The following is a 13,305-nucleotide window of genomic DNA, read 5'->3' on the forward strand; positions in this document are numbered from 1 at the left end:
TTTTATAACCTGTGAATTTCATCATTTCCAGCCTTCACATTTAAAACCATCTCCACAATCCACCCTAAAACTAGCCCCTCTCCAAATAAGGTCATTACAAAAATTTCGTTATCTCTCTTAGATTCGGAGATATTCTTCAAAAACTCAGATGAGAACTAAGTCGACTTAAACTGTTTTACCGCTTCCCTATTGAATTGTTTTAGTTGACAAGAAGTGAAAATTGGTAATCTTATTACACAAATAATTTCAAGGATTGATACGTTAGAGATTTTCTTCAAGTTGAATTTTCATTTTCAAAAATTTCAACTCGAAAAAATGATACTTGAAAAAGATGATACGTGAAAAACGGCGAATTTTTCCCCGAGGTGAGCTTTAACCTACGATCAATATCTTTCAATCTGAGAAGAATAGAGTGCTATAAAGATACTGATTCTCATAATAAATGCGATACCTTTCTTTTTAAAGTGATTCTCAAAAAAATGGCACAAATCTTTTCATGCCAACTACTCAATCTTGATATTCTGAAGAATATCTTGTCTACAAAAATTGAGATCTAGAGAATATCAATTCCTAAAATCAAATGAAATAAATAAAATCCTAGCATGTCATCAGAGATAGAACAGTCATAAACACTGAGGAACAATGAAAATAATATGACACTTTCATGGTTCAAATGACAGGAACGAATGTATTACTAAAAAAATAGAGTTATTTGTCCTCTTGAAATTTTCCTAATGATTTATGACAGTATTGAAAGGCAAATTAAATCAGCAATATTCACATCTGACCCAGAGTCACGTAGTAACGTCTTGCCCTCTCACCTCAATTGCATTGTTGCCATTTTAATGGGTTTAGCTTGGCACTTACTGGCTACTGGTCGAAGCCTAATTATGATTTATAGCCCTCGGTACCTCCGGCAATCGAGAATACCATGCTCCAGGTATGTGTATGTACATGTTCTCTGGTTAAGGCTCTCCCGGAATTGTCGACCTTGACGTTGTAATACGATCTGCTGATAAATCTTCTCCGGTGAGACAAGAAAGTCGTACCTTTCGGTGGTGGAATTAATTCGTCTTCCTGGGGTAAAAAAGCAACAAAAATACATCGGGAATAACATTTTCAGCTCGTTGAAGATGCTTACGAATAAATTCAAGACAATAAGTTATAAATATTGAAATTATTTGTGGCGCCTCACCCTCCACGACACGCCTCTTCCCCCTCCCTTGCCCTCAGCAGGTATTTTCTGTCCCTTGTATTTTCGTATTTGACTTTCGATTTTTTATTTCAACCTCACCCCAGTCGGCGTATTAGAGGACCAGGTCGCCCACGATCTCTCTGTTCGGGGTTCAGTCTTGTAGTCATCATTAGTAGAGGATGCGTCTGTGCACCAAAATCAAAGAAGGAGATATAGGTAGAAGGCTGGTTGATGATGCTCGTGGGCGCATATTTGCCTCCCTCCCTCCATCCCATGTCCGAAAGAGAGAAGAAGGGTGAGAGGAAAGGCACCACGAGGAATCGAAGCTGTTTATGAATGGCACCAGGGCCCCCAAATGCAGACTTCCGGTGGAATACTCGGGCAAGAGGAGGAAGAGGATCAACTCCACATTATTCCCGTTGGGTGTGTTAGTCCTGGGTGTGACCCAAGAGTGACTCAACCTGCAGAATTTTGTATTAGGAGTGGTGGTTGTTTTGGTACATATTCAACGAACCAAATTTATTGCTGAATAAAAATCTTACCAGTCGTTATTCACGCCTCTACCGATGCCATTAATTCAAAACCGCCCATCGGTAGGTCCCCATAATTATTGGTCCTTGCTAACAAAACTTGAGGGCAAAATTTTAAATATATATTGACATGATCAAATAAAGAAATCTCCCGAAGTGGGTGCAGATTTTCGTTGTAAACATGTGCTCAGGAGTTGGCATACGACGAGCCTCTTGATTCCACCAATTTCCTCGTGAATACCCACAATTTACCCTCTCTTTCGCTCTCTCACCTTTTTCGAGAAGTCAACCATTCGCATAACTGCGCGCGCATGAGAGTGCGGTCTCCCGCGTAAAATTTATGCCGGGCGATTTGATTACCGCGATATAAACTTGATGCGGACACAGACAGAGACTCGGAGACAAGACGGGGTCATACATCATGTGACTCGTTCGGTGTTTCTCTGTCTTTTCCGCACTCACCTCATGCCCATGTGCTCCAAAAGTTGCATACTATGGATAAAAAGGAGAGAGAGAGAGGGAGCAGAAAAGCGCGCGCCCAGCCTGGAAAAAAAATCCTGAATTTTGCAGCGTTTCTTTCCACTCATCTCTCTTTCTACCACTGGTATAACCATGCCCATAAATGAGATAACGAGATCAAATTTATGGCCGGTAGATCCCCAACGAAAATATGATAATCGTGGCTAATGCCGAACCTCGGGTAAACGCATGAAGAAAGCCATTCTCCAGACTCAACTAAACCGAAAAAGACGCGAGTTTTTGGGATGTGCTGAATTCAAACTTCCTCGGTCGTTTCCCTTCCACATGAGCATTCAACGTTCATGGAACGTCTTCTTCATCATCACATGGAAGATCTTCTTCATCTCCTTCACATCATCCTCATTTTATTTTAGTTTAAAAACCCCAGTAGTACTGAGTCGCAGCTGGAATACAGGTACGATTGACTTCCTCGTGGGGCGGTATCATCCAAAAAAGTAATTGTCCACCGACAAAGTGGAATTTCCTCTTTGTATTCAAAGGCGATAGCCAAAGATAGATATATCGCATTGTTTCAAGTACCTAACCAACCATGATTTCTCAACCTCCCGTTTCAAGTCCTCCCACTATACTCTCACGCAGAAAAATAATATTGTTAGCCTAGCAAATACTCGTTCGCTAGAATCTGATTTACTAAGATAACTGAAAATTTGAAACTAGTACCCGAGTGGAAATTTCACTCAGCTTGGATCTAAATCAGTTGTAGGTCCACTACTGGTCAGAATTTATTGATTAGACTTTCGAATCAGGATCTGATGAGATTCTGAATGGAGTATCTGGTTTCAATGTGGTGGGGTGAATTGTGATTCTATTCTGATCAGACAAATCTCGACTAGATCTGTATCGGATAAGGTACTGTTCAGGAAGATCGGATCCTAGAATTGTGACCAGGCATGGATCCAAACAAGCGTTACATTTTCGATCCAAAACGGATCAAAGTCAGTTTTTACTGGTCAGTCCCTTATTCTATCCTAATTTGAATTCCCACTAGGGTACGGGAGCCTCCGCTATGCGAACCACTAACCATTTGTCGGGCCAATTCCCATTGAAAGGTTGAAACTAATTTGCTAACCCTGCGAATCTTACATTAAGACCACCAAAGTCGTTTCGTCGGTGCAACATTGCTGAATTGGTTGATATTGGATTTGGTATTACAACCAAACATTTGTTGTTTGAATCTAAACACATCTATTCATAAATTCAAGAATGAAGCATCCTATCTTATAATAAGTTGAAACGGAAAATTTCGCCGCATGAGCTTACGAAGATGCAATAGTTTATTATTAATTTATGGTTAAACCCTATTATTGACCCTTCATAACGATTCCATTTTCATTTACAGGCTCTCATTCTATCCCTTGTTCCGTTAACAATTGTGCTTCGCTCTTGTTCTATTTCACGGAAGATCTAAAATATTCTTGAAATAATAATTTCAAGTCAAATAATCGCTAAAAAAATACTCATAAAAGTTGTACGTTTCATTTTGTCAAAGCTATTACCATGTTTGTCTGTTGGATTATTATAATAATTATATTAAATATGTCCTTCCATAGAAAATTAAAACAATAATACAATTTTCTGTAAATCTGAAAAAAGTAGTTTCACGAAAAGGAAGAACATTCTTGATATCATATTTACGACGAATAACTATTGCGCGATACCCTAGTGGTTATAGCGCATTAGGGTTAGTAATCGTAAGGTCCTGAGTTCGATCCTCGATCTCAGCAAATGGACATAATTTGTGTTAATGAAATTGGCTTTTTCGGTGATGAATGCATTCTGCTTTGCTTCTACAGGGATAATTGATTATGAAAATGGTGGAAAAAAAATTAACAATCAATTTTTTTCGCATTTACTGATATACTGATAATTATCATAACAATTCATTAGTTAATCTAACTAAACGTGTTCCATAAATAAGCAAATCGGTAACATAGTTACCCTAGCATAACCCTCTTGCTATTCTGACAAATCAGACCCGAGCGGAGGACATCCGCTGCGGTAACGCACACCTTGTCTGTCCATATATTAACCTACGAAATTTGCTGGGTTAACGCCCGGTGCGTTATCCTTACGGAATTATTTTTCTGCGTGATTAATAGATTATTGACATTGCCACATAGGCCTCGTCAAACAGGTCAGTTTTCAGCACTGTAAATCATTCCAGAAATCAGTAACCAAAAATACTCCACACATCCAACACATGCACAAAAAAATTTTATTATTCTGGTTCTTACAGTCCTCAGTGGCTATAGTTCGAAATCTTTATTTGGAATCATTCCAAGAACAATAACGTTTGGCCGTATCTCGCACGCCGAATATAAAAGTAAAGGTAACCCAGTTATTTTTCTGTTTACTCGTTACGTGTGTGTTAAATCCATGAGACTTTGTTCTTCATTTTTGTTGACTTCCATCTCTCTCATTTCTTATAGCTGTCCGATGATGCCACCAGATATGATGGCAGTGATGTTCGTTGGCAGTGCCGGCACGTGTGCATCATCGTGCATATAAATCAGTCACACCGCGTGGATCAGATAGGATTTTTCTGAAATATAAAATACAGCCAGCAATATTTGTTTTGAAAAAAATGAGGAAGAGCGGCGGTGGTTATGCTTTTTTTTAGGGCAGGGGGTATACCCAGAAAAACCGGATGGTTAAAAAAGGAAAAAATAAAAAGAACAAATGAGAATTAAAATTATGGGCACTGGGAAGGGCTTGGGTTGGTGCGTGATGATTGGTAGACTGGCGGCACTTTTGTGATATGCGCAGAAACCCAAAAATTTCAGGTCGTTTGCAGAATGCACGTGTTACAGCGTTGGTGAATTTTCGCGTGAAATCATTGTATCTCGATTTTATCTGATACTGTAAATTCTTCACCTCGTTTTTCTGTCAAACGATTCTTGGTAAAAATCCAGTTCAGAGAATTGAAGAGGAGCATTTATGAAGTGTTGACAAACAACCTGCGATAGGAATATTTTCTGGAGACTAAGTAGACCACAGATTTATGAAATTGAACGTTTGAGATGGATTTTCCCGAGGATACCTTAGGTAATGTCACCTTAGTGAGTGTAAAAGAAACGTAAAAACACTATATAATATCGCGGAGGCTCTTGCTAACATAGAACACGATGGGTAGAGGGTGGGAAGGGAGAGGGCTGGTTGGAAGCACTCAATTCATCAGAGAGTCGACGGCACGTAATTTAAGACTGCTTTTAACTCTTGGGTGTCGCAATTTATGTGGGCTTCTTACGAAAGAATGGCTTTGCTTCCATACACACTCACTCCACCCGCTCGGTAGTTTTTAAACCCCCTTCTTTCTTCATTCCTCACCAAACCCACCCCTCCCACCAACTTCCAGAATTGCACGCTTCAAAAGCACCCCCACATGAACACTGAATACAGCAATACACCACTGCATTTTATTTTCATTTTTTTTAATTCTTTATTCCATTTTGTCGCAGATTAGGACTTTCATAAATTGTGCGGTTAGCGGGACTTGAATCGTCGGCAAAGGTTGTAAATAACTTTAATTATCGCCGTCACCCTTTTTTTAATTTGTATATTTCGTATTAATTTCCCACACACCTGATAATAATAAAATAATAAAGCAACATCAATTATGGTAAATCAACGCCCCCCTCGGCTCACTCGCTGTCTCACTGTTGCCCACAGAGTATTTTATATTTTATGCTGGAATATAAAAAAAGAAGAATGACGTTTCTGCAATTAAAAATCGCAGAAACCCTAAAAATAAATAGAAATAAAAAAGAAAGAGAATATGTACAGAGATCGTAGGTGTTGGAACATTAGGGAAAATTAATTGGTCGTAATTCTCGTTTGGTGTTGTTGTGTGCCACATAATTAACGAGCGGATATTCCGTTAAGGGGATGGTATGTATCCGCAAAAGCCATTGGCTAAATAACCCACCCACCCCCTCTCTCCAGGCGTCTTTGTTCTAAATTTGCATGGTTACATTCAATAGATAGATCGAGAGGGGTGATGAATCCCTCAGTTATTCCCGAAACTTCTTACGTGAATGACAGTAGGCCTTTTTGGGAGAGTGGGAGATGTCGTGGACGTTATCAAATCATCGTTTGTTCTCACCTAATCCTTGAATTAATGATTGCCAACATCCTTTGTCGACCCCAGTAGTGTGATACGGCGGATCTTCATGGGATGTCATCCATGGGCCAGTGGACCCCAAAGATATATGTGCTAACGGTTGTGATGCATTATCTTGAACATAAAAAACATCTTAAGCAAATCGGTTCTATTCTCAAAAATCATTAATCACGTCCAATCAATGACATTTTCCAAATTCCGCAGGAGGAGATTCGCGATAATGGCTGATGGAAGCCGTTGGTATTCCATTGATCGCTGATGATTCCGAGATATCAGCTTGGGTACAATCCCTCAGAGTACACCCAGAGACACGGTGGCCAGCATATATCCCGCCTTAATTATCCTATGTGTGCATTCTGAGTGTGAACTCATCATTAATCATACCTAGGAGAAGTGAGGAAGGAGAGGTTAGGTAGCAGCATTCGCTTGGTGCTTCTATATAGCCTCCTCCTGACGATTTTAATTCAGAAACTGGCCGCTCCATATGTATTCAACAGTGGACGGACGCGTCTGAGCACACCGGGGATCATTAGTAACCTTGCGTTGGACACCGAACCCACCTAACGTCGTGCATCATCCTGATGATGTTTCTCGGTGGGTACGTTGTGACTTGACATTTCTACGCATACGATTGGGTTAGGGAATCCGGTGGCTTAGGCGAAGGATCATGCGGGAATCGATAGTTGAATGAAATGTCGCTACTGTGAATGATATTCTCATAGTCTTTCCAATTCTGATTAATATCATCTTCACTGTTAAGAATTTTTGGTTGGAATTTTAAGTTCACTATTTGGAAATTTTATCGGAAATGTCAAGGAATTTCGGTTTTAAAAATTCAGCTCAATTTTTTATCGAATGTTCATGTTTTGATTGAAACTTTAGGAAATTCATAGGATGCTCATCTTTCTGTTGGTCACAACATTTTTAGGGATTAGGATAAATTCGGGGAAATACCATCGATCGAATAACACTTCGACTAACACTAATTCGTCGAAAATTGATTGATTTAAAGATTCAATGCATCGAAGAACTAAGTGGGCTAATTAGTTATAAACAGCTACTCTACTTAGATCTAATTAATGAATTAGTTGATTCGTGAAGAATCAAAATAATTTAAAAACGGACAAATCGGTTCATACCCGAATGGATCTTTTACAAAACCCACGCAAATGAACAGCGATCTATAAAGGGGGAAAATTGGGAAGAAAATTAAACTAAAAGTGAATACGAAACCAAAACGAAGGGGGCAAACTCTTTAAGCGTGAAATCTCAGCTTTTACGAAATACATTAATCGTTTCACAAGAACTGAAGAAAATAATACAAATGGGACGATTAATATTGTAACAAAATCAATCGAACGGAAGAAAAAGAAATTGTAGATAATTATTAGACCGCAATCAAGCTACTTGACTCAGTTTGCTTCCGAATGGAAGCATTGAAATCGTTCAATTTTTCGATGCTCTAATTTTGCCTGGAAATGATGTAGAATGGTCTGGAATGTAAAAATACGAAGTTTGAGGACCATGTATGTATGTGCGCGGGGTGAACTTGATATACTTGATGGTCAACTTTTAGAAAATTAAACAAATGAAGGGCTAAAATAATTCAAAAAAATTTTTAATTTTGTGAGATTATAGGTATTAATGAGGACTAAGTCTGTGCTGAAGTTCAGCCGAATCGTTTCAGCCATTTTTGAGAAATCATCATTTGTTTTTAAATCGTTTTTTGCCAATATCCCGAAAACTATCCAACCGATTTCTATTTTTTTTCAAAATATCCGTCTTGATGTCTTCTGTCGCAATCTATCAAAATATCTATACCTGTTCATACAAAGTTTTCGAGATATTTCTATTTTTCGGTTTTTCGCTAAAAACTTTTGTTAGCACCCTAGTTTTCCTAAAAATTGACATATTAACTTGAAATTAAATACAAAGTTTCCTCTTGGCACTAAAATGTTTGGTATTAAAGATGGGCTAAATCGGATAGATAATTTAGGAGATATTCGACTTTGTATCCAAATCTATTTTCTTGAACATGTCAAAAACTACTCAACCGATTTCAATTTTTTTTTTCAAAATATTTATCTCAATGTCTCCTATTTCAACCCATTGGAATATGCACAATTCATGCAAGTGATTCATGCAAAGTTCCCGAGAAATTCAAATTTTTCGATTTTTCGCTAAAAATCCGTCTTTGCACTCTAACTTTGGAAAAAATTGACATATTAATGTGAAGTTTGGCATGAAGTTTCCTCTTGTTTTACTTGAAAATTGAGAAAATCTGAGAATTTGCGTCTTACAGAAACTGAAATTTTTTATTCAGCACAAAACAGAATTTTTATCTTCTGATAATTTTTTAAAAACGGAATTGCAACGGATTTATTTGGAAGCATACTTCCTACCAATAAAATTGGTAGAGATGAAAGATAAAAAGACTAACAACTCATAAAGAAACAATCATATCTCTTCAGTCGAATAGGCTCGGCCCCCTGCTTGTTTTCCTATTGATTAACTATAAATAGTTGACTAGACATCTATCAACAAATACCTGACTTCAATACCAATCACCATGAGTTTTGCAAAACTCGTGTGTTTGCAGGGAAAAGATTGTTTGCAGGGAAGTTTGAGGGAAATCACAGATATATAATTTTGAAATACGAGGGTTATTTCTTCGATTTTTTCTTCAGAATCAATCGCTGCCAGGCAGGATGCCGGATTTGCAGTAACAATTTTGAGAACAAAGGAAAAAATAGTGGGCAATATCGAAAAGTTATCCCGCCGTCCACGACATACTTGGAATGAATATAAGATTCGGTGACAATAAATCCTCAATATATCTACAATGGTTTTATTACAATTGATAAATTTCACACACGAGAAAAGATATCAATAACTCCAGATTCCGATCATTTTCTCTTATTCAATTGAATAAGGCAACCATGCAGTTCATTTTTCTACAGTATGAATAATAGACTTTAGTTTTCGACTGCGATGCCTACACAAGCTGCGCCTACACCACAAACCCTTAACGACCATTCCCCGAGAAATAACGTATAAAATAAATTGGCTATAAAGCAAAATACCGCACGGTACAATGGTGACATATACCCACAGAGTCCGCTCGGATTTTCCGTATATACACAATGTTCCTATAGCCTCGATATCCCCATAACCAGTGGCCCTGCATCGCTTCGCACTGAAATGTCCCTTTGTAATGCCCTCACCGTGAGCACCTCTATATCAGCATAATCTTATTCCAACCAATGAGGGTTAATACTCCATTACCGCATAACACACATGAACCCATAAAACTACAATCGAACCGTTCAGTTCCTCCGAAATGACTTCATGGACACCGGCGATGAGTAAAAAGCCGACCGAAAAAAATTGAAACAATATTTTTTTATATTGCCTCAAATTACCACTCATTTGCTTCACGGTTACGAATTGATCTCCATTGGGTTCTGGTATTCCCCCCACCCCCTTGCTCACTAAATCCATCCCTCTCACTTCAACACACGTACAATGGCTCAAATGCCAGCGACCACACAAACCGAAATATCGCCGAAGGCTACGGTGCGTGCCTGTCGATACGGACACGTGTGTTTCCACAGTCTATCCAACCATCTCTCTCTCATCACTCACGATTCTTTATGTTTTTACTCTGTTCTTTCCGATCTCCGGTACCACCCTCCATTCGTGGATCGTAAACATACAATGCACCAGCGTGCCGAGCGATTCGCGCGACCGGGTCACGCTGTATTAAGTCCCGGAACGCTATTACCGCTTCACGCCAAACATTTTCTCTTTCTCTTTGATTTTTTCACGCAACAATTCTTAATTTTTTCCCACTAATCATTCATTTGTATGTGGTACTAGTGAATTTAAAAAATGCTTCAATTACGCCACACAAAAAGAAATGGGAGGGGGAGAGGTGGAAGGGGCTCATTAGTTTGTGTCGATGCAATTTTCTCTTTGTTTCCTCTTTTCTCCCGAGGGAACTCGGAAAGAAATTGAGAAACCTTCTTCTATAGGTTATGTACACATGTGTGCACGTGCAATATATGGGAATCACTTGGAGTCCTGCGGTGAGATCAAAAAAGCCAAGTTGACGGGGTTCTTTTTCCCTTTTTGTCCGTTATTCTTTCAATTTCTTATTTTGTTGAACGGGTGACTTTGACGCCTTGAAGAATCGTTCTGAGAAGTGCTCGAGCGCTTGTATCGACGTCTGGATTTAATTTTTTTTCAATCAGAAACTCCGGTGAAAAAGATAATTGACACTCTCAAAGATGAGTGACACCTCGAGCAATAATTGATTAACGTGAAATACACTATGCGTTTTTTATTGCAGCGACAGAAGGTGATGTTGAAGAATGGCCATTGAATTTAAATTCCATTTTGGATTTGAATGGGGTGCTCTAAGATATATATATAAATGCATCTTGTGAAAGTCGCTCGCCTCGCTCTTCAACACTTGCGATGTGTATACAGATTGAAGAAAAAAAACCCTTTTTCCTTTTATCGTATTGAAGATTCAGGCTTCTTCTGGTTCGCCTTGTGTTGGCAAAATGAGCGATTGGTTGGCTTTCTTCACTCTCTCGGCTGGCACTGAAATGTCTGTTCGTTCATCCTTCTTCAGCACCATGATAATACGCTAGTGTTGATAATCTCATCTCTCTCCAACTTTCTGCCAAGATCATTCTCATCCTTCAATGATGATCATTATATTTTTCTGCATCTTCCAGGAATGCTGCATCAATGCATTTGATAATTCTGCATATGTGCCATGTGTATGATTTTGCAAAGACATTCGACGAGTTTGATGCACTCGTGATTCTATAATAATCGATTCTGATTGCATTGAAGCCCGGTAGTGGTTCAGAGTTGATTGGTGCATTCATAAATATCCATTAGCGGACAATGTCGGTAATGATCGAGGCCCTGCGGGCTACGCCCTGTCAGGCGAGAGGGCCTTCGGTAGCTCATTCTATTCCGATGATGAGAAACAAAACTGTCGGGTTGCCTCTCTTGAACAGGAGGATAGACAGTGTCTGATTCGTTCGTCTCGCGCATCATTTTCTCAACTCTTTCTTTTTCGGTGATTGGAATGTCTGTCAGGGGGTTTCGGAACCACTAGAGGATTATGATTGACGCCGGGTTCTTTAGAAAAGGAGAAAAAAAAATTAGTTTCCAATATTCGGCGATTGAAGGCTTCGATTCCTTTTTTTTGTTTCTTTACTCAGTCGGGTAAAAAAATCAAACGGGTCAAGGTCGGGCCAGGCCCACTAGCCGGGCCTAGGGTGCCTATTCTCGACCGGCATTAGTCAGGACTTGGCTACGCAATAGGGATGGGTGATGTTTTTACAAACATCGATTATCCGAAGAATCAGTATTCCGCTATAGAAAAATCCGTGTCCGTAATCAAGGTTTTTCCTTAGATTTCTATGCACAAGTCCTTCTTTTTTCATGAACCGTACGTTTAATGTACTCAATTGAAAATTCATTAAATAAGCTTTAAAACGAGACCTGATTTGCCCAAGTGTGCCAATTTTTCATTAACTTATGAGAGTTTTAGGCGAAAATTGAATTTTCATGCTTCACTTGGAAAATCAAGTTTGGGTGGAGTTTTCGATGGTTTTAAGTGGACTAGATACGGATAGCTACGTATCATTTTTAAGAACACTCACTATTCTTGAAAATGGCATATGATGAATCTGATTTGATTCCATTTTCAGTAGGTTATTGTAGATTGATTCCATTGTTTGCGTTATGTCACACCTCGGAAATGACTGTTTTTGACATTTATGTGGGCTTTAGACTTGACCAGCGAGGATATATCATATGTCGATTTCAAGGTTTCATCTAGTTCTTGAAATTAAGATCCCATATTACGTATTCCATTCGCTAGATGAATTGTTATAAGCGATAATATAGCGATTTTGACCTGTCACGTTTTGAAAATTTCCACGGTTTTCCTTCTAACGACAAGATTTGTTCGGATTCTGTTCAAATCTGTGAAGATATCTTATGCCCAGGTGACAATATATTAAAGGACCTTGAAATTGACCCCTGAATTATTTGATTAACACTAATGGGAGTTTTTATCCAAAAATTGAATTTCATGATGTTTATTATAAATTCAGCTTGGTTGGGATTTTTCCATAACGATTGGTCAAGTCAATGAAACTATTCGTATACCATTTCAAAGGGTATTTGTGGTTATAGAACGTGAAGATCAGGGGAATTAGAATTTAAAAAATGACGACATATACTGATCTTACGCAATCGGGCTAGAGCGCACGAGCGCGCGTCCCGCCTGGTTTAATGAAAATCGCTTGACTTATTGCCATCCCAAAAATGGCCATCTGATACTTCACCAATATTTGACCGTGAATGTGTCTCCAAGACCTAAGTCTTAGCATGCCAATCTCATACTGAGAGTTGATTGATTCAGCAGCATCGCACTTCCCATCCGAGCATGAGAGGAATTTTAACGATAAATGTAAACCAATTTTCCCATCAATGAGTGAACACCTTTCACCCTCACCCTCCCTCTCTCCTGTATACATTCTCACCCCATCGAATGCGGTTACTCCCCTGCGATCTCCCCGCTGATCGCAACCCGGTTAGGAACACATCGACCCCCAAGTGTATACGCACGGGCGTGTACAGTGTACAACCGAGAGAGCGAGGGTGGGATCCGAATCGCCAACAATAGAGAATTACCTGTTGAGCATATACGGACAGGTGACAACCCCCGATACTCTGTTGGTCTACAGACTCTCCCCTTGTTTAATGTGAATATCCGTTGCGTCGTATTTTATCGCTCGAAAAAATTTTGATTTCTCGACGAATAGATCATAGGAGAATAAAGATTTTTGGTGGAATAAAAAAAGGTAACCGACAATAAAAATCGTGGC

Source organism: Diachasma alloeum, unplaced genomic scaffold, assembly GCF_001412515.2.
Source record: "Diachasma alloeum isolate Michigan unplaced genomic scaffold, Dall2.0 Dall_scaffold_00296, whole genome shotgun sequence".
Taxonomy (NCBI): Eukaryota; Metazoa; Arthropoda; class Insecta; order Hymenoptera; family Braconidae; genus Diachasma; species Diachasma alloeum.